This window comes from Artemia franciscana, chromosome 16 (genome assembly GCF_032884065.1).
Source record: "Artemia franciscana chromosome 16, ASM3288406v1, whole genome shotgun sequence".
NCBI lineage: Eukaryota > Metazoa > Arthropoda > Branchiopoda > Anostraca > Artemiidae > Artemia > Artemia franciscana.
The window spans coordinates 29,338,356-29,363,677 of NC_088878.1; the positions used below are offsets into that span (position 1 = coordinate 29,338,356).

At 34.6% G+C, this 25,322-nt stretch overlaps 1 long non-coding RNA gene across 2 annotated transcripts in view; it reads left to right on the top strand.

The window, feature by feature from the left end:
- The window catches only part of LOC136037319 (uncharacterized), a 123,180-nt gene extending 101,991 nt beyond the window's left edge, over positions 1 to 21,189 (top strand). For both annotated transcript variants that reach the window (XR_010619912.1, XR_010619913.1), the window contains 2 exons: positions 8,384 to 8,533; positions 16,755 to 21,189. This is a non-coding gene — a long non-coding RNA (uncharacterized LOC136037319). The remainder of the gene's footprint in view (positions 1 to 8,383; positions 8,534 to 16,754) is intronic.
- Positions 21,190 to 25,322: the final 4,133 nt, after the last annotated feature.

The window sequence follows — 25,322 nt, forward strand, 5'->3', positions numbered from 1 at the left end:
CGGAAGTTTGAGAACCCCTTGCCTAGATAAAAGACCTGACCTTATAGTCAGGTTGGTCTTACGGAACGAAACACAAAAGTTTTGACAGAAAAGGTTGACGAAATTTCGTCTTTTTTCTTATTTTAACCTGTGAAAAAGTATATATTTGAAGGAAAACCTATATCTGAGTTTGCGAAACCAAAAAAGTATTTTGCGTTGGTTAATTATAACAGTTAAAGTTTCTTTGAGTGATTATGAGAGTTGTCTATTTTGATGGTTAACTTATGCCACACTGGCAATGTGGAGCCTGACTACCATTACTGCAACTTATGCTTGGACTTGAACTTCGTTATTCCAGGGCAAAAATCAAAGCCCTTGGGATACAGTCGCTAACATTGTATTCGGATAGGAACTCTTTTACACGGAGTTAGACGTAATATCCGTAACACAAAACGTGACAGCCTCGAAATCAAACCTAACACAAAATCTCACGTTTACAATGTGAAGGGTCCTTTAACCTCGTTAAATGTTACGTAATAGAGAAACTAGCAGGCTCAGCTAATGTAGTTTTGTTGTAATTTTACCAAAATTCAGTGGTAGTATCAAACATACCATCAAGGACAGTAAAGAAGGATTGATTTCACAAAAATAATTAATGCTTCCGGTATCTCTACGCTTTGAGTGGTTCAACGTAATAATTCAGATTTATATGAGAAAATGATGGATCTGTATCACAGTTCGTAGCTTGCTGAAACGATTATCTGAAAAAAAATCATCCAAAAAAAAAATGCCAGCTGAGATACAGGGAAAGTTTTCAGATACTATCAGACTACAGGGTCAGTACTGCCACAATTTTTGGTACTTGTCAATTATTCAGATTAAATTTTAAAAAAAGTTTTTTTTTTAACCGCAAGTAGGTAGCAACATTAAAACTTAAAACGGACATAAATTATTCCGCATATGAATGGGGTTGTCCTCTCCCCAACCCCTGACTCTCCACGCTAAAGTTTGACTCTTTTTCACAACTCTGCTTTTTAAAACAATAAAAAAGGGGGTGTTTCCTCCTATTTTCTAAAATGAGGCAAATTTTCTTAGGCTCGTAACTTTTGCTACGTAATACTAAACTTGATGAAACTTCTATATTTAAAAATCAGCATTAAAATACAATTCTTTTGATATAACTATTGGTATCAGAATTCCGTTTTTCTATAGTTTCCGTTACTATTGAGCCGGGTCGCTCCTTACTACAGTTCGTTACCCCGGACTGTTTGAAAACACCTAAGTTGATTCAATTTACACGAGTTGAAACACCTAAGATATGATATACATGATTTAGGCCATGTATTTGCACATTAAGGTGGGGGGAGGGCTAAGAATAGCGGGCCTACATGCAAAATGTAACCTAACCTAACCAAAATACGAGCTACAATATAGTTTTCCACTGAACCGAAGCTAATTCTCTGCGAGTACAGATAGCAATAGACCGGCTATTGTCTGATCCAAATTCTTGGTATTTTCTGAATAATAGACTAGTACCCAATTTTTTAATATAAATATATGTTTATGAACTCCCTTCTATGAAAGAGAGTAAAGAAGACATGGGTTGTTAGACAAATGTGATAGAAGTATATCTGTTGTGGTGCAGATAGATGTTGCCAGTAAAGCAAATTTCTTCCCTTAGTACCTTTACTAAAAAAAATCAAAAAAGCCTTCTGCCCCTAGATTTGCAGAAATGCTTTTTTTCATCTTCACTAAAACAACTACCTAACCTCTCATCTAACCCCTCCCTACATTTTGTGAATTAGTACCACTGGGTTTGGTGCATCGTAGATGTGCCAGATTTGACAGACCAACCCGTGTTCGAAGATGCACATGGGCACTTACTGTAGAAGGAGCAGCCCCTCAAACAATCCTTGCACTTTACACTAAAGTTTGACACCTCTTCGCAAATTTTTAAGAAAACTTGCTGAACAGAAGGACCGCTGAATTGGATTAAGAAGCTTTTTTTAAGGACTAAATTTTTTAGCTTGGCGAGTGAGGGATTGAGCAAGGTGAGACCATCCTCACATACAAGATTGTTTCTGTTCGTTTTAAGTTTTAATGTCGCTCCTTACTTTCAGACGAGAAAGCTTTCTTTAACTCAATACCACTAACACCATGTAATCATAGTTGAAACATATTGAATATAAATTTTCTAGGTTGTGTTTATTTTGGCCAGAAATAGTATTTTTAAGGATTTTTGGGGTAATATAAGTAATGAAATATGAGGTAAATATTTCAATTTTTGAATTCAAAATCTCATCAAAATAATTTCACAAATAGTGTTTGTTTTTCAGCGAAACTGGTGATTGATGCAAACATTCCATGCAAGGATTTTCGATTGGGCGCAGGGATTACAGTGGGACACCTTAGTCAACGCTCCTCCAATCCCCTCTCTGTCGTAACCGGGCGGATTCGGTCGGAAAAATGGCTCATATTATTTCGAAGCGTTGACAACGCTGGTCCTGTACAATTTTATTTTCGTCCTTAAATGTAATAAAAAAAAAAGTATTTTTAACTGAAAGTAAGAGGCGACACTAAAATTCAAAGCGAGTAGAAATTATTCCGTATATGAAAGGGGCTGTCCCCTCCTCGAAGCCTCACTCTTTACGCTAAAGTTTTTTGTTGTTTCAAGAAATAGAGCTGTGAGAAAGAGAAAAACTTTAGCGTAAAGAGTGAGGCGTCGAGGAGGGAACAACCCCTTTCATATACGGAATAATTTCTGCTCGTTTCAAGTTTTATTGTCGCTCCTTACTTTAAGTAGATTGCTGTGAGAAAGAGTCAAACTTCAGCATAAAGAGCTAGGCGCTGAGGATGGGACAGCCCTTTTCATATAAGGAATAATTTCTGTTCTTTTTAAGTTTTACTATAGCCCCTTACTTTCAGTAGAAAAAACCAGTTTTTTTTTTTAATTTCTGATCGTTCTTTGAACAATGCCAGGAAATCCGACCCCATCTCCACGGAGAAACCCCCTCAGCATGGAAATACCCTCTTGACAATTCAATCCCGGTGAAAATTTACCCCGGTTAGTTACTCTTAACCACCCTGCTCATAAAATTCAGACGGAAAAAAGAAAGCAAGACATATAAAAAGAATTTTGTATAAGAACTCTGGCAAATTATTTATCTGGCAAGTATCATTTCAAGAGAATAACAAATAATATGCGTAAACAATGGACAAGCTTTATAACTTAAAGACCTTTCCCGTGGGGTTCTGGCGGAGGGGGGTCATGTTATACCTAAAGGCATAGTTATTGGCCCTTTCAACTATGATGAACAAAATACCCATCTCAAAACTGTGATCGGACAATTTTGGGGGAAAACGGCAGAGGAGGTGGCCTAGTTACCCTCCCATTTTCGGTCACTTAAAAAAGGCACTAGAACTTTTAATTTCCGTTTGAATGAACCGTCTTTTGATATTCTTGGACCAGTGGGTTGATACGATCATCCCTGGGAAAAAAATAAACACGCATCCCTGACCTTTCTTCTGGAAAAAAATATAAAATTCCACATTTTTGCAGCCACGTTGATCTGATCTGATGTGATTTTCATTAATATTCTATAACTTTTAGGGGGTGTTTTCCCCTTTTTCGAAAATCCCCATCTTTCGAACGGGCATTTTTTAGGCAAACACAAGGCAGAGTTTATGCTACTCTGACAAAAATGTTAGGAACCATTTTTAACAAGAAAGTGTTTCTGTGAGTATACAGAAAAGTGTTTTTAGTGGTTGTTGTTATATTATTTCGAAACATAAGGATTTTTGTTGATGTATTTTAAATGTGAGATATGAAAACTGAGAGAATTTTGAAGTGGTTTTAGCGAGATCGGAATTAAGAGGACGAAAACAGTCTATAGAATAATTCTTTCAAGTGTAACATAATATCATTAGTATCTATTCGAACTTCTCTTGTGTTTTACAGTTTTGGATTTTATTTTTATAGATTTCTGATGATTAAATTGTTAATTTGAAGCTTGTTTACCTTTACTTGTTCGGCCAATTATCTTTACAGACACTTGTTTCAAATTTTAAGCTTTTTATGGCACTTGGTATTTACCGCAATTTCTGTCGGTCTGTCTGTCTGTCTGTCGGTCCCGCTTTTGCTAGTTTGGACACTTCCAGATAAGCTAGGACGATTAAAGTTGGCAGGCGTATCAGGCACCAGATCAGATTAAATTATAAATAGGCTCTTCCCAGCTTCAACCATCTGGGGGGAGTGGAGTGGAGGGGCGGTTAATTGGGAAAAATTAGAAATAATGAGGTATTTTTAACTTACGAACGAGTGATCGTTTCTTAATGAAATTGGATATTTAAAAGGATCTTGTACTTCAGAACTATTAATTTAAGTCCCGACTAGATCCGGTGACATTAGGGGGAGTGGAGGGGGAAACATAACCTCCTCCGGTTGTGGAGCCAAAGGAGGAAACAGGAAATTTTGGAAAACGCGAGAGTGGGAGATCGGGATGATACTTGGTGGGAAGAATACGCACAAGTACTCGGTACGTGATCAAGATAACCAGACCAGATTTTCTCTCTTTAAGGGAGTTGCGGGGGGGGGGGGGGGGGTAATTCGCAAGAATTAGAACAAATGAGGTATTTTTAACTTACAAACAAGTGATCGTACCTCAATGAAAATTGATATTTAGAAGTATCTTTTGCCTTAGACCTCTTATTTTACATCCCAACCGTACCAGGGAACATTGGGGGAGTTGGAGGGGGAAATTGGAAATCTTGGAAACGCTTAGAGTGGAGAGATTGGAATGAAACTTGGTGGGAAGAACAAGCACAAGTCCTAGATACGTAATTGACATAGACGGTACGGATCCTCTCTCTTTGGGGGAATTTGAAGAGGGGTTATTTCGTTTAATTCGGAAAAATTAGAAAAAATGAGGTATTTTTAACTTAGGAACAGGTGATTGGATCTTAATGAAATTTGATGTTTAGAAGGAGTCTGTAACTGAGTGTTCTTATTTTAAATTCCGACTAGGTTTGGTTAAATTGGGGGGAGTTGGAGGGGGAAACCGGAAACATTGGAAAATGCTTAGAGTGGAGAGGTCGGGGTGAAACCTGGTGGGATTTATAAGCACAAGTCCTAGATACTTGATTGACATAATCAGAATGGATCTGCTTTCTTTGGAAGAGATGGATGGGGGTCAATTTCGAAAAATTAGAAAAAAATGAGGTATTTTTAACTTACGAATGGGTGATTTAATCTTAATGAAATCTGATATTTAGAAGAGCCTCGTAACTCAGACTTCTGATTTTAAATTCCGACCAATCCGGTGACATTGGGAGGTTTTGAAGAGGGGAACCGAAAATCTTGGAAAGCGCTTGGAGTGGAGAAATAGGGATGGAACTTGGTGGGAAGAATAAGCACAAGTCCTAGATATGTGATTGACATAACCAGACTGGATCCGCTTGCTTTGGGGGAGTCGGGGGGATATGATTCGGTAAATCGGAAAAATTAGGAAAAATGAGGTATTTTTAACTTACGAACGGGGGATTTTATCTTAATGAAATTTAATATTTAGAAGGAACATTTGTCTCAGAGCTCTTATTTTATATTCTGACCGGATCCGGTGACATTGGGAGAAGTTGGAGGAGGAAATCGGAAGTCTTGGAAAACACTGAGAGTGGGGACATCGGGATGGTACTTGGTGGGAAGAATAAGCCCAAGTCCTAGACACGTTATCAAGACAACTAGACCGGAGTTGCTCTCTTTTGGGAAAATGGGGGGGATGGTAATTTGGAAAAATTGGAACAAATGAGCTAGTTTTAACTTACGAATGGGTGATCGGGTCTTAATTAAATTTGATATTTAGAAGGATCTTGTATCTCAGAGCTCTTATTTTAATTTCAACCCTATCCGGTGAAACTGGGGGGAGTTGGGGGGGGGTGGAAACGGGAAATCTTGGAAAACGCTTAGAGTTGAGAGATCGAGATCAAATTTGTTGGGAAAGTCCTAGATACCTGATTGACATAACAGGACTGGATCCACTCTCTTTCGGGGAATTGGGGGGTTTTAATTCGGAAAAATTAGAAAAATTGAGGTATTTTTAACTTACGCACGGGTGATCGAATATTAATGAAATTTGATATTTAGAAGGAACTCGTGTCTTAAAGCTCTTATTTTAAATCCTGACCAGATATTTTGACACTGGGGGAGTTGGAGGGGGAAAACCGAAATTTTGGAAAACGTTTAGAGTGAAGAGATTGGGATGAAACTTGGTAGGAAGAATAAGCACGTGTCTTAGATACGTGATTGATGTAACTGGACTAGATCCGATCTCTTTGGGGGAATTGGGGGTTCCAGTTCTTTGGTGAGTTGGGTACTTCTGGACGTGCTAGGACGATGAAAAGGGTAGGCGTGTCAGGCACCTGCTTAAAGTGACTTTATAACAGTCATTTTCCCCGATTCGACCATCTGGGGGGCTGAAGGGAGAGGAAAAATTAGAAAAACGAGGTAGTTTTAGCTTACGAATGGGTGATCGGATCTTAAGGAATTTTCTATTTAGAAGGATCTCCTGTCTCAGAGCTCTTATTTTAAATCTCGACCGGCATTAAGACTCTGATTTTCCTTTTTGATCAATCTATTGATTCTTAGATTTTCGCTAGAGTTCATGCCATATGAGCTCTTTGCTCTTCCGACCTCGTCACAAGTTCCATATGAGCTCATGGCTCTTGTTTTAGGTGGGCGACGAGAAGATGACCATAATAGAGACAGAGATAAGATAGAGATAAGGTATAGATAGAGATAAGATATAGAGGTAAGATAGATAAAGTATTTTTAATTTTTTGTTGTCTTCGATATCCAGTTATGTCGTGAATATTTGTTAAAAATTAATTTGTTTCGTTTATTTATTTGTTTTATTATTATTTATTGTTTTGTTGTTGTTCTTTTTTTTTGGGGGGGGGGGGTTAGGATGGCTGGTAGTGATTGTGTATGGAGGATTTTGTAAAGAGTGATGTCTGCCCATACAAGTTTTAGAAACTTCAGGTTTATATTGTTAATGTGTTTTGTTCCTTTTAATAAAGCCATTTTCTTCTCTTTTTGCACAATGACAAGGCTTATGCTTGTTTTTCACCTACGTCTCTTTTTTTTATTTTACACTCTGTGCTACCAAAAATTACGTATAGAATTTTAGGCCTACTCCCGATCTTTCCTTTTGCCGAAATTTCTGCTTTTCATTTTCCATTTTACAATCTGATAGTGTTTACAAATACATAGCTGCCTTTTCCGTAAGCCAGTCAATATCTAACGCGTCGAAGGGGTGCCAATCAGGGAGGGGTTTAATTGCCCGCCTAGATTTCGACAAACAAATTTTTTTTCAAAGTTAGAAAAAATACCCCCCCCCCGTATCCTAGATTTAATAGTTTACATCTTCACTAAAAAGTGGAAAAAGTCCTTGCCTACCCTATATTTTTCTGAATTGGCAGTCTTGACACGTGTACGCTCTTGGATAAAGGTTACGTTTATCCAGCCCTTTAAAAACAGCTGGGAAGATGGAAACACATATGCCAAAGGGTCTAATTTTAAATTCAAAAAACCTTAAAAATTGCCTAAATTCAACTTTTAAGTAAGTAAGGAAAGGACAGAGTAGCATGGACAACCAAACTGGACAACCAATGGACAACCATGGACAACCAAAATGGACAGAGTCAACCTTGCACAGCTGCAATGATTTTCCGATTATATTTTTATATAATTTTCCGATATGATTTTATATCATATTTTATATATATATATATATATATATATATATATATATATATATATATATATATATATATATATATATATATATATATATGATTTTCCGATAATTTTTATTGATAATTATTATAATTTTTATTTGATAATTATATTGATAATTTTTTTTTTTGCATGTATAATAGCTAGAAGAAATATCTTTTATGCTGAAGAATTTATTAGAAAATTTCTTGTTAGTCAATGGTTTTTGAACAATTATTTATCTACTTTTTAACGGACGAGAAAAATGGATTAAACCTTCATCATTCCTCCATATATCAAATTGACAATGGAGTAGGGGAAATATTTTCCATTTCTCGTTTGGGAAACTTTAAATAAATTTTGAGGAACTATCTTGGTGGGCTAATTCTTTGATTACTCCTCCCACAATTACTCCTCCCTGGGCGTGACTCATTGTTAAACTTAAGTAAGTAGCATTAACATTCCCTCCTGTGTCACAATATCTAGGTAAGTGTAAACACCAGTTTCTGTGTGATTTCTTTTCTTCTACGGTTTTTCACCAAAAAGTATGAAGCCAAAATTTGGACTAATGTAACGGCACGATGTCACTACTATAGCTTCATGTGTCTGTTTAAAGCATCATCACTATTTTTTCAGCTTTCCAGCCATCAGCGAGAGCGAAACTCTTAACTGCTCAAGGATGTAATCTGAGCTACAATTTAGACGTCTATAGTCATTTTCTACCAAGCAGTTTCAATAGGCAGATAGTCTGTATCACAGTATCTCAGCCTGTGCCACAGTATTTGGGTAAGCGTAAATACCAGTTTCTGTGTGTTTTTTCTTATTAAATAAAAAACGGGTTTTTTTAACCAAAAGTAAGGAGCAATATTAAAACTTAAAACGAACAGAAATTACTCCGTATATGAAAGGAGCTGTTCCCTCCTCAACGCCCCACTCTTTGCGCTAAAGTTTGACTCTTTCTCTCAACTCTACTTTTTAAAACAGTAAAAACTTTAGCATAAAGAGCGGGGCGTTGGGGAAAGAACAGACCCTTTCATATGCGAAGTAATTTCTGTTCGTTTTAAGTTTTAATGTCGCTCCTTACTTTCAGCTAAAAAAAAACTATTTTTTTACTTAATTTCTGAACGTTTTTGAATTAATGCATGTTTTGATTTCGGCTCTCCGCACATGAATAATTAAAACAAAATTTGCATATCAATTTATTTTTTTCGCTGAATGGCTTTCTCATAGTTTTGATCGGACGATTTTGAGAAAAAAAAGGAACGGGAGAGTAGGCCTAGTTAGGCTACACTCTAATTTTTTGGTTATTTAAAAAGACAACTAGAACTTTAATTCTTCATTAACATTCTTATTAGTAAAAATATATGTAACTTACGAATTAACTTACGTAACGAACTTCTATATTCGTATGTTTTTATTACGTATATGAGGGGGTTCACCCCCTCGTCAATACCTCGCTCTTTACACTAAAGCTTAAATGTTGTCTTAATTCCTTAAGAATTACCCCTGAATCACAAAGGCCATAGAATAAATAGTTAAAATTAGTAAAATTACTTTAGTGTAAAGAGCAAGGTATTAGGAGGAGGTGAACCCCTCATATGCGTAATAATTTCTGTTCGTTTTAAGTTTGAATGCTGCTGCTTTCTTTCAGTTGGAAAAACTTTTTCATATTTATTTTTTCATTGTTTTTTAAAAAATGCTAAGAAATTATGCGCCCCCTTTATTGAAATTTTCGAGTTCGAGAACGAAACTCGCTGAGTGGTGATACCAGTTTCTGTGTGATTTCTTTTCTTTTACATATTTGTACATTAAGTATGAAGCCTAAATTTGGACTAAGGCGACAGCACGATGTCACCACTACGGTTTCATGCCTTCGTTTAAAGTATCACCACTAACACCGACAGCCGTCAGCGAGAGCGAAACTCTTAACTGCTCAAGGATGTAATCTGAGCCACAATTTAGATGTCTATAGTTATTTTCTACCAACTGTTATAAGCAATTTCAACACGCGATGGAAAAAAAGACTTTGCGGTCATTGTCGACTCTGATTTGTTTTGGTACGGATATTAAATAGGTTCTTTACTTCCCACAATTACCGTAGCTCTAAGCTGTGTGTTACCGGAAGACGTAAAAAATTAGCAACATCTAAAATGTATTTCAAGAAGGAAGAAGACTAATCATTCAGGACAGCCTAGTGATGGATCTCTAGATCAATAGCTTCGAGTAAAACTTTTGTACCTGTTTTTGTAGGCCTTTAATCAATTACTCTTTAATTATAGAAAATAGGTCAGCCCAGAGTTTCTTTGAAGGCATCAGTTTTGCTCTCAGTGTGTCAATGATCTTTTGTTAGAAAGCGGTGGATGTTGTTGCTTTTTGTTAGAAAGCACAACCGCTGGATGTTGTGCTTTACTATATCAAAAGCAGCCCAGACTATAATGCTTATTGTCATCTTTTCCTCAGTATAAAACTGAAAAATTATTTTGACCGAACTAAGTTGGGGTCATGACCACATTCAGGATGTTTTTACTGGGAAGGGGAGAGGGTTTACCAAAATAACCGCTCTTCAGGGTATAGAATGTTCAGTGTTTTTTACCCTGTATTCAAAAGACTACTTTACGAGTTGGAAAAGTGATTTTTAGGATTTTTAGATAAATAATTTTTTCACCCACATTTCACTGCTAATTTACGAGTTGCACAAATACTTTAGGGGGGTTCAAATTCTATAGACAGCACAACCCTCCCACCCCACTCTCTGGATACGCACCTGCTTTCGTTAAATTGATATCATCCAAATTGTTCTGATTTATTGATTTTGGCACTTGCTAATCTTTCTTTGATGCGGCAATAAAACGAAAAAATAACACAATAACATCGTTAACAAATTCATCATTTGAAGGAATTATGTTAAAAAAAAACTTTTTCCACAAAACAAGTTTTAAAAAATAGTAAAGAGCTCCATTAAGCTAAAAATGAGCAGCAATAAAGTCAAATAATCTTTCGAGCGTAAAACTACCACAAATTACTATAAATAAATAAATGAAACTTTAAAATAGCAGAAATTAAAATAAATAGCCAAGTTAAATTTAAAACGAGCAAAAATATGTCATAAGTAGGGCTGATAACCCACACGCCTTCTCAAAGCAATAACATAATGTGGGCTTTACTGAAACGAAAAACAAATAACCTTGAATTGTCAGTTTAATTTACATATTCTGAAATTAATTTCTTAAAATTCTAATAATTATGTATATTTATTAAAGTAAAAATAAAAACTTTTAAAATGTATTTTGTTATTTGACCATTTGTTATCGTAGAAACTTCGAAAAAGGTTCATTTGATTGGAAATTCAAAAGTTCTACTGCCCCTTTTAATAGTAATTAAATAAAAAAAAACAAGTTTTTTTAACTGAAAGTAAGGAGCGACATTAAAACTTAAAACGCACAGAAATTACTTCGTATATGAAAGAGGCTGCTTCCTCATCAGTGCCCCGTTCTTTACGCTAAAGTTTGACTCTTTCTCTCAATTCTTCTTTTTAAAACAGAAAAAAACTTTAGCGTAAAGAGCGGGGCGTTGATGAGGAAGCAGCCTCTTTCATATACGAAATAATTTCTGTGCGTTTTAAGTTTTAATGTCGCTCCTTACTTTCAGCTAAAAAAACTTGTTTTTTTTATTTAATTTCTGAACGTTTTTGAATCAATGCATGTTTTGATTTTGGCTCTCCGCAGAAGAATAATCAAAACAAAATTTGTATATATTTTTTTTGGCTAAATGGCTTTCTCATAATTTTGATCGAATGATTTTGAGAAAAAAAGAGCGGGGGACGAAGCCTAGTTGCCCTCCGATTTTTTGGTTAATTAAAAAGGCAACTAGAACTTTTAATTTTTTACGAATCTTTTTATTGGTAAAAGATTTACGTAACTTATAAATTAGCTTACGTAAAGAACTTTTGTATTCTCGTGTTTTTATTACATATATGAGGGGATTCGCCCCATCGTCAGTACCTCGCTCTTTACACTAAAGCTTAAATTTCATCCCAATTCATTAAGATTGACCCCTGAATCACAAAAGCCGTAGAATAAATAGTTGAAATTACTAAAAATACTTTAGCGTAAAGAGCTAGGTATTAGAAGGAGGTGAGCCCCTCATATGGGTAATAATTTCTGTTTGTTTTAAGTTTTATTGCTGTTCCTTACTTCCAGCTGAAAAAGCTTTTTCACATTTATTTTTTAATTGTTTTTTTTTTAAATAATGCTAGTAAATCCTGCTCTCCCTTCATGGAAATTTTCTTCTCCTATGACAAATTCTCAATGGAAAGTTCCCCCAGCATATCCCCCTCTTCTCAACCCCTTCCCCCAACCAAAAAAATCCTCCTGAAAACTCCTGTATACTTCCCAATAACCATTACTATATGTAAGCACAGGTCAAAGTTTGTAACTTGTTGCCCCTCCCACGGGGACTGTGGGGGAATAAGTCGTCCCCAAAGACATAATATAAGGTTTTTTGACTACGCTGAATAAAATGGCTATCTCAGAATTTCGATCAGTTGACTTTGGGAAAATAATTGGCGTGGGAGGGGGCCTAGGTGCCCTCCAATTTTTTTGGTCACTTAAAAAGGGCACTAGAACTTTTCATTTCCGTTAGAATGAGCCCTCTTGCAACATTCTAGGACAATTGGGTCGATACGGTCACCCCTGGGAAAAAAAACAAAAAAAAACAAATAAACACGCATCCGTGATCTGCCTTCTGGCAAAAAATGAAAAAATTCAACATTTTTGTATATAGGAGCTCGAAACTTCTACAGTAGAGTTCTCTGATACGCTGAATCTGATGGTGTGATTTTCGTTAAGATTCTATGACTTTTAGGGGGTGTTTCCCCCTATTTTCTAAAATTACGCAAATTTTCTCAGGCTCGTAACTTTTGATGGGTAAGACTAAACTTGATGAAACTTATATATTTAAAACCAGCATTAAAATGCGATTCTTTTGATATAGCTATTGGTATCAAAATTCCATTTTTTAGAGTTTTGGTTACTATTGAGCCGGGTCGCTCCTTACTACAGTTCGTTACCACGAACTGTTTGAAAAGAAAATGGATGGCAAGAAGCCCCCCCCCCCAACCTCACGAAAATTATTTCTCCAAACACATTCAACCAACATTTTGGGAGAGTAATTTGGTATAAAATTTAAAAATTTTGAACTTCTATCGGACGCAATCAGGGAAATCGACTCGGGTGGATGGCTGCCCTATAATCACTTTTCTCTTAAAAAGGACACCAGAACTCCTGAATCCTAATCCAGTGAGCCCCCTCCGAATTTTACACGACCACCCTTTCCACAAAAAGCTTATGTGCCCTAAGGGCAGAACTTGCGACCCTTGCGCTGAGGACCTAATTAGAAGACCTATCAACTACGCTGAACAAAATGACCATCTAAAAATTTTGATTAGATTTGTTTTGGGAAATTATGGGCGTAGGGGGGGGGGCTTGTTGTCTTCTAATAATTTTTGATTATTAAAAAGGGTGGCCCTTTCAATTTCCAATCGAATGAGCCTATTTTTAAGTTTCTACGACAACAAATGGCCATCTCAAAATTTCAATCAGATTCATTTCGGAAAAATACGATGTTTAGGGGGGTATTTGCCCTCTAAACACTTTGAATTGAAAAGAGCACTAGAAGTTCTGATTACCAATCTGTAATTAGATAGATCCTATAATAGGGATTTAGGTGAATGGCGGTTGAGTGAAAGGGGGTTGACCTGCCCCCGACTATCGTCCGTGGGAGATGTCCAAAAAGAAAAAAGGATTTGTCTAAAGAATTTACCTAGATAAAGAAAACCGTGGATATGATGGTGACCTTTGGATTTGTTTTTGATTTTTCGGAACTCCCTCCTAATAAATATTTGAAGAAGTGTAATCTTACAGAGATGATTGTTATTCCCATTCATTGCTATGTAAATTATAACCACATGTAAAAGCATGGGTGGAAGTCCCTCCTCAAAGACATTCAGCGACATCAATTGGTGGTAGGGGGTCTTCCTTCCCTTTATAAGTTTTTTTGCTACCCCTCTATGAATGTTTTAAAAAATATATTTTCCTGGTGTTTTCATTGAAAAATGCAGTTTTTTGTATTTTTATATGAAAAATTGAAACAAATAATAATATATATATATATATATATATATATATATATATATATATATATATATATATATATATATATATATATATATATATATATATATATATATATATATATATATACAAATAGATTTCTAAATATTGATCTCTTGATTTTTGTGAGTGCGTCTGGATTACTGTGAGTTGGTCATGATTTCTAAGGGGTTCCTCTAGACTTTTACATATTGATCACTTGATTTCTTCGGTTTGGTCTTGATTTTTAGAGGTTGGCCTTGCTTTGTTCAGTTAGGTCTTGACTTTTATGAATTGATCTAGATCTCCAGGGTCTGGTCATGATTTGTATATATTAATCTTGATTTTTAGATTTTGGCCTTGATTTATTCTGATTGGTCTTGATTTTAGAGGTTGACCTTGATTTCCAGAGTTTGGTCTTGGCTTTTACGGTTTAGTCTGGTTTTCTATGCACTGACTATGATTTGTAAAGTTTTGTCTAGATTTCTATGTATTTATTTTGATTTCTAAGGATTGTTCTGGATTTGTACATATTGATCCCTTGAGTATTTTGGATTGGTCTTGATGTCTTTGGTTTGGTTTGAATTTATGTGCCTGACCCTGTTTTTTATGGATTCATCTGGACTTGGATACAGCGGTTGTGATTTCTATGTATTGGTCTTGATTTTAGATGTTTTCTTCTATTTCTACATTTTTACCATGATTTATATGAGTTTGCCTGGATTTCAACGGGGGTCTAAATGTCTTTGGTTTGGTCTGGGCTTGTACATGTTGTGGGAAAAGGAAAAGGCTTATTCAAGAAAATGTTTTAAATGTTATGTCCTTCCTAACAATATTAAATATACAAAACAAGTTTTTTTAACGGAAAGTAAGGAGCGACATTAAAACTTAAAACGGACAAAAATTACTTCGTATAATAAAGGGGCTGCTTCCTCATCAACGCCCCGCTCTTTACGCTAAAGTTTGACTCTTTCTCTTAACTCTACTTTTTAAAGCAGTAAAAAACTTTTACTGCTTTATTTTTCAACAAAAAAGAAGACAAATCCTGGATAGGCCCTTGAGGTGGGAAAGCAGATGCACCAGAGATCGGATGTTATTTCCTTTGCATTTTCAACTTCCATGATTTCTATCATTAGGTTGTTGATGCAATCAGATATTCCCTGTCGTGATTATAAATGGCTTTGATTTTATTTTTTTTATTTTTTTTATAACAAATATCTATTTCAAAATTACTATCAGACATTTTGGGAAAATGCGATGGATGGAAGGGGGGCATAACTACTCTCTGATCACTTTGACTCTTAAGAAAGCCTCTAGAACTTGTAATTTCAGATCCAATGACCCTCCATTCTTACCATCCATGCTGGTTACCCTTCATTCACTTTCAACCATTAAAAAGGGCATTAGCTCTTTAAATTCTCAATCGAATGAGCCTCTTTCGAAGTTTCTATGACAACTTCTTCTCTGCGAAATGTCCTGGTGCAAAAAAATAAAATAATACATTGTGCCCACATCGCTCTTCACTTAGGCAGTGCTATTGCGTTGCTTTAACTCTGGTTTATAGGTCGACATTGAATATCTGAGGGTGGGCACAATCCACAGTGTTTGGAAGCAAATTGACATTATCTAGTTCTAGAATTTTCACGTCTGAATCTATAACAAAGCGCCGTCATGATATGCTTACTGCGCAGCGTTGCCAAGTTTTTGGCCCTTGATTGCGTCCCCTGAGCATCCAAAAATATTTCAGTTTCAGGTAAAATATACCCATTTTGAAATTTAAAAAACTAGAGGTTAATTTCTTTTTACCATTTGTTTTATTGACCAAAAGACGCCTTATAATTCTTTTTCAAAGCGGCGAGTTAACATCAAATGTAAAACAAGAAAAATCCATATAAACATTCATACAAAATGACTGAAAGCCCGAAATTCGTATAAACATGCAAATTCCTTGCTCTAGAGAGAACCCTTCACTTACAAAATCTCTTGAAAATCCTTGATGCTCAAAAAAAGCAAGAAAAAAGCAATACTTTGGTGAAAAGTGACAATTTCTTACCAAAATATATATCCAGTTGGAGAATATTTTATTTTATGTTATAAATTCAAAAATATGTCCCTTTTATATCCTACATTTCTAAAATTTGTCACTTTTGCGCTTTTATGTCATTGTGTCCCGTCAGATTGGAATGGGTCCTTTTGACATAAAACGTGTCCAGTTAGCTACCCTGTGAGTGCCGCGAGAGAAAAGTTTGTTTTTAACAATGCAATCTTAATTTTTCAGATTGAATTTAACTGTTGCTTATAAGTAGTCTCTTATTGCTTATAAGTCTGTTGATCTTATTTCTTATTTTCGTGTTTTTTGTCTTCTTTGTTTTGATTATGTTTGTGTCGTGTATCATGTTCGGTTTTGTTATTTCCGAAAAAAATGCCGAAAAATGCACTTTATTTTCTATGCCACTGGTAGGACACTTGAAAAGTCAATACCTTCTTTACAAGATATGCAAAAAGGATTTGATACGTGATTATAAAACCCAGAAAGAGGTTTTTCCCCTCTATGCCCTGTGTTATGATTCGTTATTATATTTGTTTTGTTTGCTATGCATATGTTCGTTACTCTTTTCTCAGTTTCAATAACCCTGAATGTTTTATTTTACACATAAATAACTATAAGTACTTATACTATAATTTTATACTATAAATTTTATACTATAAGTAGTCTCGTACTGTTTATCTTATTTCTTATTTTCGTGTTTTTTGTCTACTTCGTTATGATTATGTTTGTGCTGCGTTTGGTTTTGTCGATGAGGAATTCTTTGTCAGTTATCTTTTATTTCTTCTTCAAATGAGCATCTTTTTTTCAGCCTAAAAAAAGGACAAATTATACTCATTTTCTGCACCAGTTGATCAGAGTAGTAGCAATATTTAGTTGATCAGAATTGCACCAGTGATCAGAATTGCACCAGTGATGCAGAAATGCACCAGTTGATCAGAATTGTGGAATACTTAGTGATGCAGAAAAAATCCTTTTAATGCTGGTGACTATTTGATGACGGATATTGGAAGTCAGGGATCGCAAATTATTTTTCAAATAAATAATTTGTATTTGAATAAATATCTTATTTTAATATCTTAATATAATGTTATTTTTTATATTTTTTATTATTTTTCATTATTTTATTAATACAATAATACAATATTTATCTTTAACATGTTAATATTATATCACTATTATAATTAAGGGTATTTTGATATATATATTTTTTTAGAGAAATATTTTCAGTTATAATTTTGGAGAAGTTGGATACAGGATAAGATTTTGTTAATGCAACAAAACACAAAACATTTACCAACACACATCAAATACCATTTCGGAAGGTTCTGCGGCGGGTAACGCAGGGAGAAATAAAAAAAAAAGGAGAAACAAAAAATTATAAAAGGAAAAAAACTTAGCGTCTTCGTATTATGATATTTGTATTTTAATTCCCGATTTGATAATTTACGCATAATGGCACTACGTAATATTTTTCTGGGTCATGGCAGCCGTGTCTTGTCCTTTAGCCTTCCAGGTTATGGACTGATAGTTTAAAATCACTTATTAATTGGACATGGAGGCTGGCTTTTATTGTCAGACAGAGTTTGAATATGCAAAAGGAAATTCTGATCTAAAGCGTAGGATCAGGGGGTGATAGCTCTCCTTGCGCTTGCAATAACCCTGGATATGTTATTAAAACGAACGATGACAGCATGAAGTTATATTAAAACTGAAACAGGCTCCCCCTCCTCAGACCCCACTTTTTAAGCTAGTTCGAATTTTGCCCCAATTCTTTCAGAGAAATACTTAAAACATGGGATTGGGGGGTAAGGTGTAAAGAGAACTGAGGAGGGGGCAGCCACCCTCATATATGAATAATTTCTGTTTTTTTCTTGACATACAAAACCAAAACACATGCTGCCGCACTAAGAAAAACTTTACAGTTTTGTAAACGTACGGCAGTAACAAGTAAAAATATGTGTTCCATTACAAATCACAACATAACCATAATCAAGTCAAACTTCAAATCAATCTCTCTCATTTAAACAAACAATTCAATGTTCAACCCCCCCCCCAAACAAAAAAAACACTCAATAGCCCCAAAAATAACCCTATACCACACTCTACAGACCCCTTCCCTGCCCTCCCACCTAAAAAAATTAGTTACTTTTTAACAAATGATCCTTTTTTTCTTAAATGAAACCTGGAGTTCAGCCATCCTAATACTCACTGGCAACTTATTCCGAATAAGCGGGCCCATATTTCTTGCCGTAAATGCTGATCTAACTGTACCTGTTGACTCAATTGCTGTATCATCACTATTTCTCGTTTCATACTCATGCACTTGGCTATTCAAACAATAAAACTTCTTTAAAATTGTGGGGACTGTATCATTCATACACTGATAAACAAATGTAGAAGTTTGAAAATCTTCAATTTCTCCAACATTTTACTAATTCAGGGGTTTATAACAAGCACTAGTTTCATGGACCTCTTTAATATATTTACCGATAATCCTAATCGCTTTATTCTGAAGAAGTTGCACTCGCTTATCGTTTGTAAAAAATTTGCTACTCCTGATACAACAACCATAAGCTATATACGGGTAAATTAATGAATAATAAAGTGCAAGAAGAATCTTCTGTGGCAGGAAATGTTTAAAACGTCGAAGTTTTAACGTTACTCTTAATTTACATTAAAAAAAAACCTGTTTTATTCTTACTTAGCTAGGTTAGAGAGTGAGGTTAATAAGAGGAAAACATTTGGTACCAGAGTTAGAGATTATTCTTATCCGAGAGTTGGGGCAGGGGAGGAGGCACTGAAACTTATTTTTTAGTGAGTGCTTTTACTTCACTTGGTGAGAATTACTCTGTTTGGGGCTGGTAATATTCTCTTGCTTTCGCAGGAGTTTGGAGAAAACTTCCAAAAGAGCAGTAGTTTATATAGTCTGTCCATTGCAATGAAGGGTGACATTGGCTGTTTTTATTTAGTTGTTTTAGGGTTGTTTTTTCGGTTAATTGGATACTTCGTTTTGATCAATGTTTTTGCAATTGCCACTTATTCTTGAATTGTTTAAATTCTCTTTTTTTGTGTGTGTTCTGTTTCTGGCTCAATAAAGAGACTTATCAATAGTCTGTGTTCTTATTACATTTGCCATAATAAGGTGATAAAAGCCTCGTAATTCTATTTTTAAATGGGCATATTAAAGAACTCGGCCCTGCTGAGTAGACGGTATTGGAGCCTGGGTCAATAAAAAGTACGATAAATCAAAATTTCTGCTTTTTAAATTGAGTAAATGAATTTGCCTCGCTTCGCCGAAAAGCTTAATGAAGGCATGTTACACCATAAAAGATGAAAGGAAAAACTGTGAAAGAAAAAAGGTAGTTCCTTGTTAGCTAGAACACACCGAGAATTGAAATTAAGTTAATAATAATGAAATAATGAAATATAATAATGAAATATACATAAATAGTGAAATAAACTATGGTAAAAATATAATAGTTTAAAAACAAATTTGGGCTACATATTTGCACATTAGGGTGGGGGGTTTGGGGGTAAAGCATAGCATATATTAAATACCTAATCAAACCTATTCTAACCTAACCAAAATACCAACTAAATATTTAAATAAATGTAACTACAATGTATTTACAACCAAGCCGAAGCTAATTGTCTGACATAAAGAAATTGCTTGACCTTGTCTCACGCTCACGATACAATTTCTCGCGTGTACCCTAGCTAACAAGGAAATACCGGAAAAAATAAGAGGATAAAATTTGTGCCACTGAAACAAAAAGGAGAAAGAAAGACCGAGGACCTCCGCCAAGCCATTTTAAGCCTAAATAATTAGGGAAGGAGGGAGGATTTGAAGAGTTTAGGGCTCGTAAGAAAATTTTTGGAAAGTTTAGGTTGGTGGTCGGACCCTACATTTGCATGAATGAGAAAATCTTTCATTTTGTATCCGAGTGTGAAACTGTCTGAGTTGCCAAATGAATATTCTGGACGAGTGTTTGCGAGTAATGTTGGTGAATTAAGCGGATGTCTGAGAGGAACACGTATTCTATTAACCAATTGCATAAGTATTTTCGTTTAAGGATTAAACGTAGGGAATTATGTTTGTGGGGATTGTTTGTTAAGGTTTTTAGGAATTGAGTTTTATTATGATTGTTAACCGTTGATTAGAAATGTTGGATCTTGCTTTGATTTTTTCTTGGTTTATTTTGTTTAAAGTTTTTTCTTTGTCTTAAAGTATTATGTGCCTCGAGATCTGTCTGTTGGCTGTATTTTGGGTTGTTATGACCCACAGGCTTTTTGCAATAAATTTATTTATCTTATATGAAGAAAAATGAATAAAAAGTCTTCAAAACTCAGTCGATACAAGACTCCAACTAAACTCAAAATAAAAAAAAGGATAAATATTCTCCAGGGCCACTGATGCCGCATAGGGCCACGTCGTCACATTATTGCTAACAAAAATCAATAAAGATAAAACCAAAAACCATAAAAAACAAGCACCTCATGTCGTTGACTTGGTTTCGTCTATATCTGATTTCAAAAATCGACCAATAGCGAAACATCGAATCGTATCCTTTGACATACTGCTGGCACTCCTCCTCGATGTCCGAGTGATAATTTGTGTTCTCTTGTAAAAATTTTATTTTTGTGGTATATTTATAAGTCTTTTTGAGCTTGTTGTTTATTCTTTTGTTATTCCTATATTCATCTTACTCTCCATGCTGTTATTAAGATTTTTCTAATGCACTAATTAAAAGACTAATAAAATACATACGAATTCCAAAAATCAAGAATAAAAATTGTTTACGTCGTGAAACAAGTAAAAAATGAACTTTTATTGAATTTTCTTCAGAAGTGAAAGCAGTCTACGGGGTACTCGTAAATCTTCGATTCAATTATGGAGATTATTTACATAATTTGCAAGCCACAAAATTATGTATTTTGTATAGTTTAGCAGGGATGAAAAAAGAAGACAGGAAATTAAGAGACAAATATACTTAGGTAACTTCAAGGATAAGCAAATTCAGGCTATTAAAGATTTCCCTTTTTTTCTTTTCCTAGAGATTATGAATGTCATATACTTTCGGAAAAATGAAAAAAAAAATAAAACTAAAATCAAAAATACCTAAAAACAAATACAAGTAATATAAAATGGTCCGATACCTGTCTTTTGTAGAATTAATTAAATAAAGTGTTTTTCTGAATGCCATTTGTTTTTAAATAAAAAATATCTAAAAACAACCTAAAAATAAAATCTTAAATATTTAAAAATAAAAATAAATAAAATGCTTTAACAAAAATCTAATATTTTTCTATTTAGAACTACATAAATAAAGTGTTTTTCTTAATGGCATATGCTTTTTGAAAAAAAATCTAAAAAAAACTAAAACTAAAATCTAAAATATCTAAAAACAAATTAAAATAATTCAAAAATAGTTTAATACCTGTCTATTGTAGAATTAATTAAATAAAGTTTTTCTCTGATTGCAATATGTTTTTGAATAAAAAATTCTAAAAGTAAAATAAAAACAAAAACTAAAATATTTAAAAATAAAAATAAAGGAAAATACTATAAAAAGAATCTGATACCTGTCTATCTATAATTACAAAAATAAAGAGTTTTTCTCAATGTCACATGCTTTTTGAAAAAAAAAAATCTAAAAATAACCTGCCAATAAAGTTAGAAACATCTTAAAATAAAAATAAATGAAAATAGGCTAAAGAGGGTCGAATACATGTATTGTAGAATTAATAATATAACCGCTTTTTGGTGGAAATAAATAACATAATTGCTACTTTAAATGAACAAAAATCATTACTTTGCAGTTTATATTGTACATATTTATAGAAAAAAGGCTCAAATAAATTATTTAATAATATCTTTTTTATTTGTAGAATTTTAAAAACTAACACTCAATTAACAAGAGCTAAGAGCTCATATGGCACTTGTGACGAGGTTGGAGGAGCCAAGAGCCAAAAGCTCGTATGGTATGAGCTCTAGCAAAATTATAAGAATCAATAGATTGCTTTAAAAGCGAAATCAGAGGCTTAATGCCGTTCGGGATTTAAAATAAGAGCTCTGAGTCAAGAGATCCTTCTAAATATTAAAATTCACTAAGACCCGATCACCCACTCGTAAGTTAAAAATACCTCAATTTTTCTATTTTTTCTCTCCCTTCAGCCCCTCAGATGGTCGAATCGGGGAAAACGACTTTATTAAGTTAATTTGTGCAGTTCCCTGACACGCCTACCAATTTTCATCGTCCTAGCACATCCAGAAGCACCAAACTCGCAAAAGCACTGAACCCCATCCCCTAACTCCTCCAAAGAGAGCAGATCCAGTCCGGTTACGTCAATCCAACTCTCCCCAATGTTAACGGATCTGGTCGGGATTTGAAATAAGAGTTCTGAGACATAAGTTCCTTCTAAATATCAAATTTCATTAAGATTCGGTCACCCGTTCTTAAATTAAAAATACCTAAAATTTTCTAATTTTTCCAAATTAACAACCCCCAGCTCCCCCAAAGAGAACGAATCCGTTCCAATTATTTCAATTTCGTATCTATAGCTTGTGCTTATTCTTCCCATCAAGTTTCATCCCGATCTCTCCACTCTAAGCGTTTTCCAAGATTTCCGGTTTCTAAGGTTTCTGGTTCCACTCCAACCCTCTATGTCCCCGGATCTGATTCAAATTGAAAATGGAGCATCTGAGACATAAAATTCTTCTATATATCAAGTTTCTTTAAGATCCGACCACCCATTCGTAAGATACCTCGAATTTCACGTGTTCCAAGAATTCCGGTTTCCCCCTCCAACTCCTTCCAATGTCACCGGATCTGGTCGGGATTTAAAATGAGAGCTCTAAAGCACATGATCCTTCTAAGTATCAAACTTCACTGAGATCTGATCACCCGTTCGTAAGTTAAAACTACCTCATTTTTTTAATTTTTCCAAATTACCCCCCTCCCCCCCAACTCCACCAAACAGAGTGGATCCGGTCCGGTTATGTCAGTCACGTATTTTGGACTTGTGACTTAGGCTTATTCTCCCCACCAACTTTCATCCTGATCTCTCCGCTTTAAGCGTTTTCCGAGATTTCCGGTCCCTCCGCGATATATATATATATATATATATATATATATATATATATATATATATATATATATATATATATATATATATATATATATATATATTTTATATATATACATTATAATATATATATATATATATATATATATATATATATATATATATATATATATATATATATATATTTATTATCTTTTTAAATTATCACATGACGTTCATGCCCAAAAGTTTCCACAACCACAACTTCTTGAGGTGTATCTCAACAAACAACTCATCCGATTAGTGTTTTGTCGTTCACCTTGACCGGTCGAGCCCACCCCCCAATAATACAGGCAGAATTGTGTTACCTGGCTTGCTTACGAGTTGTCGTTCGAGTTTTCCCGATTTTAAAGTCGTGAAAGTCAATGGAATAAATTTAGAAGCTAAAATATAAAATTCTCATTGATAGCCTTTCAAGGAGCTAAAAGTTACTCCTTACAAAAAAAACCGTGTCGAAATTCATGAGGCGAAATCTTGCGAACCACTTCCAATCTAAAAAATTGCAAAGCAAACTTTAATTTTTTTATAGGTATATGGATGGGTAAAATTCAGTATTATAGTGGGGAAAAGCACTTCCACCAGGACCCCCTACATAAATCCGCTATGTCTTCAGCACCAGAAACAGTCAAGCACGAAACACCAGTTCCTAACTTACAAGAAGCTTTCTCATCTAATAAGCCATATCTATGTGAAGGAGATCTTGGTCATTTGGTACGTGACTTAAACTCGTCTGAACAACAGTCAACACTTTTTGGCTCTCTGGCTAAAGGGATGTAATTTATTATAAGCAAAAGTATGTTGCTTTTGCAATCGAGATGAAGAGTTAAAAGTTCTATCACAAGCCGATCAGCTGTTATTTTACAATGATTTTTATGGTATAATGACTGTCTTGGGTATAGAATATAAAGTAGAAACTGTTTTTTTTTATTGATGGCTCAACAGTAAGTTTAAAGGCTGTTCTTTTGTATGTTGGCAATGGACTTCACTCTATATTATTAAGCGAGGCTTCTAAAATGAAAGTGTGTTAAGTAACTACCGGATTTATCTTGGAAAAGGGTTGATGAACGTGAAGAGCCGTCGCTGAAGTCAAATACAGAAAGAAAATCATGGATTTAGATCGGTATTAACGTTGCATGCTCTTCTGTTATCCCTTGAACTTTGGGAGGGGTGTTCGAGCCTTGAAATAGTCACTTTTTTGGTTTGAAATGAGGGTCAATGGTCTGAATCTTGTGGTGTATAGCCTTCTTTTTTTATAAGAAGGTTCAAAAGAAGTTAGACAATTTGGGAATCGAAACGCCCTCTTATAGGCATCTAACACCACTATCTTTACCTAAAGGATGAGCCACCGCCCCCCTCTATAATAGCTGGTGTGCAATTATACATTACTAAACGTAATTTAGGAAAAATCAATTGAACAACTTTGTTATGTCAAGCATTAAGATAATTTTCACATTAAATGTAGACTACGCGACTTTTCAGGAACAAATTTGTCACTATGCAACATTAGGCAACTTCTCTTACAACTAATAAGCTCAATATACAGATTTCTGATATTTTAAATATCGATTGGATTCTATCTCAGAATTTTCAATGGATGGCAACTTGGTCTTTTATTGGTTAAAATCGTAGTTTGGCTCCAGTATTTGCCATTTTGCCGTGGCTCAATCTTTTGTTCACTGAAGAAAGAAATTAAACGTTTTGATTTGCATTGAGATGTACCCTTTTTCAATCTTGTAGGGACTGTTGGTTCGATGCGATCACCCTTGAAAATAAACATCAAAACAACAAACAAATAAATAAGCATCCGTAATCCTTCTCATGGGAAAATGCAAAGTTCCAAATTTTTGTACATAGGAGATAGAATCCTCTACTGTATTGTTCTCTAATATGAGGAACCTAATGGCGTGATTTTCATTAAGATCACTTGCCTATTTGGGGGTGTTTCCTATTTTTAAAAATCATACAAATTTTCTCAGGCTGGTAGCTTTTGATGGGTAGCTTTACACTCGACGAATTTTTGGAATCAGCATAACAGGTCAATCTTTTGATGCACAAGTTGTTATGAAAAATTCTTGTTTTTATAGTTTTGGTTACTGCTGATCAGGGTCATTCCTTACTTAAAGTTACCTACCGTGAACTGTTTGAAAAACGCAAAGTTTTCAGTAAAGCGGTAGTTATTTCCCTTTTACCATTGAATTATAGCAATAATATCGTCTCACGTTGAAGCATGAAAAGCACAGGATTAAAAAAA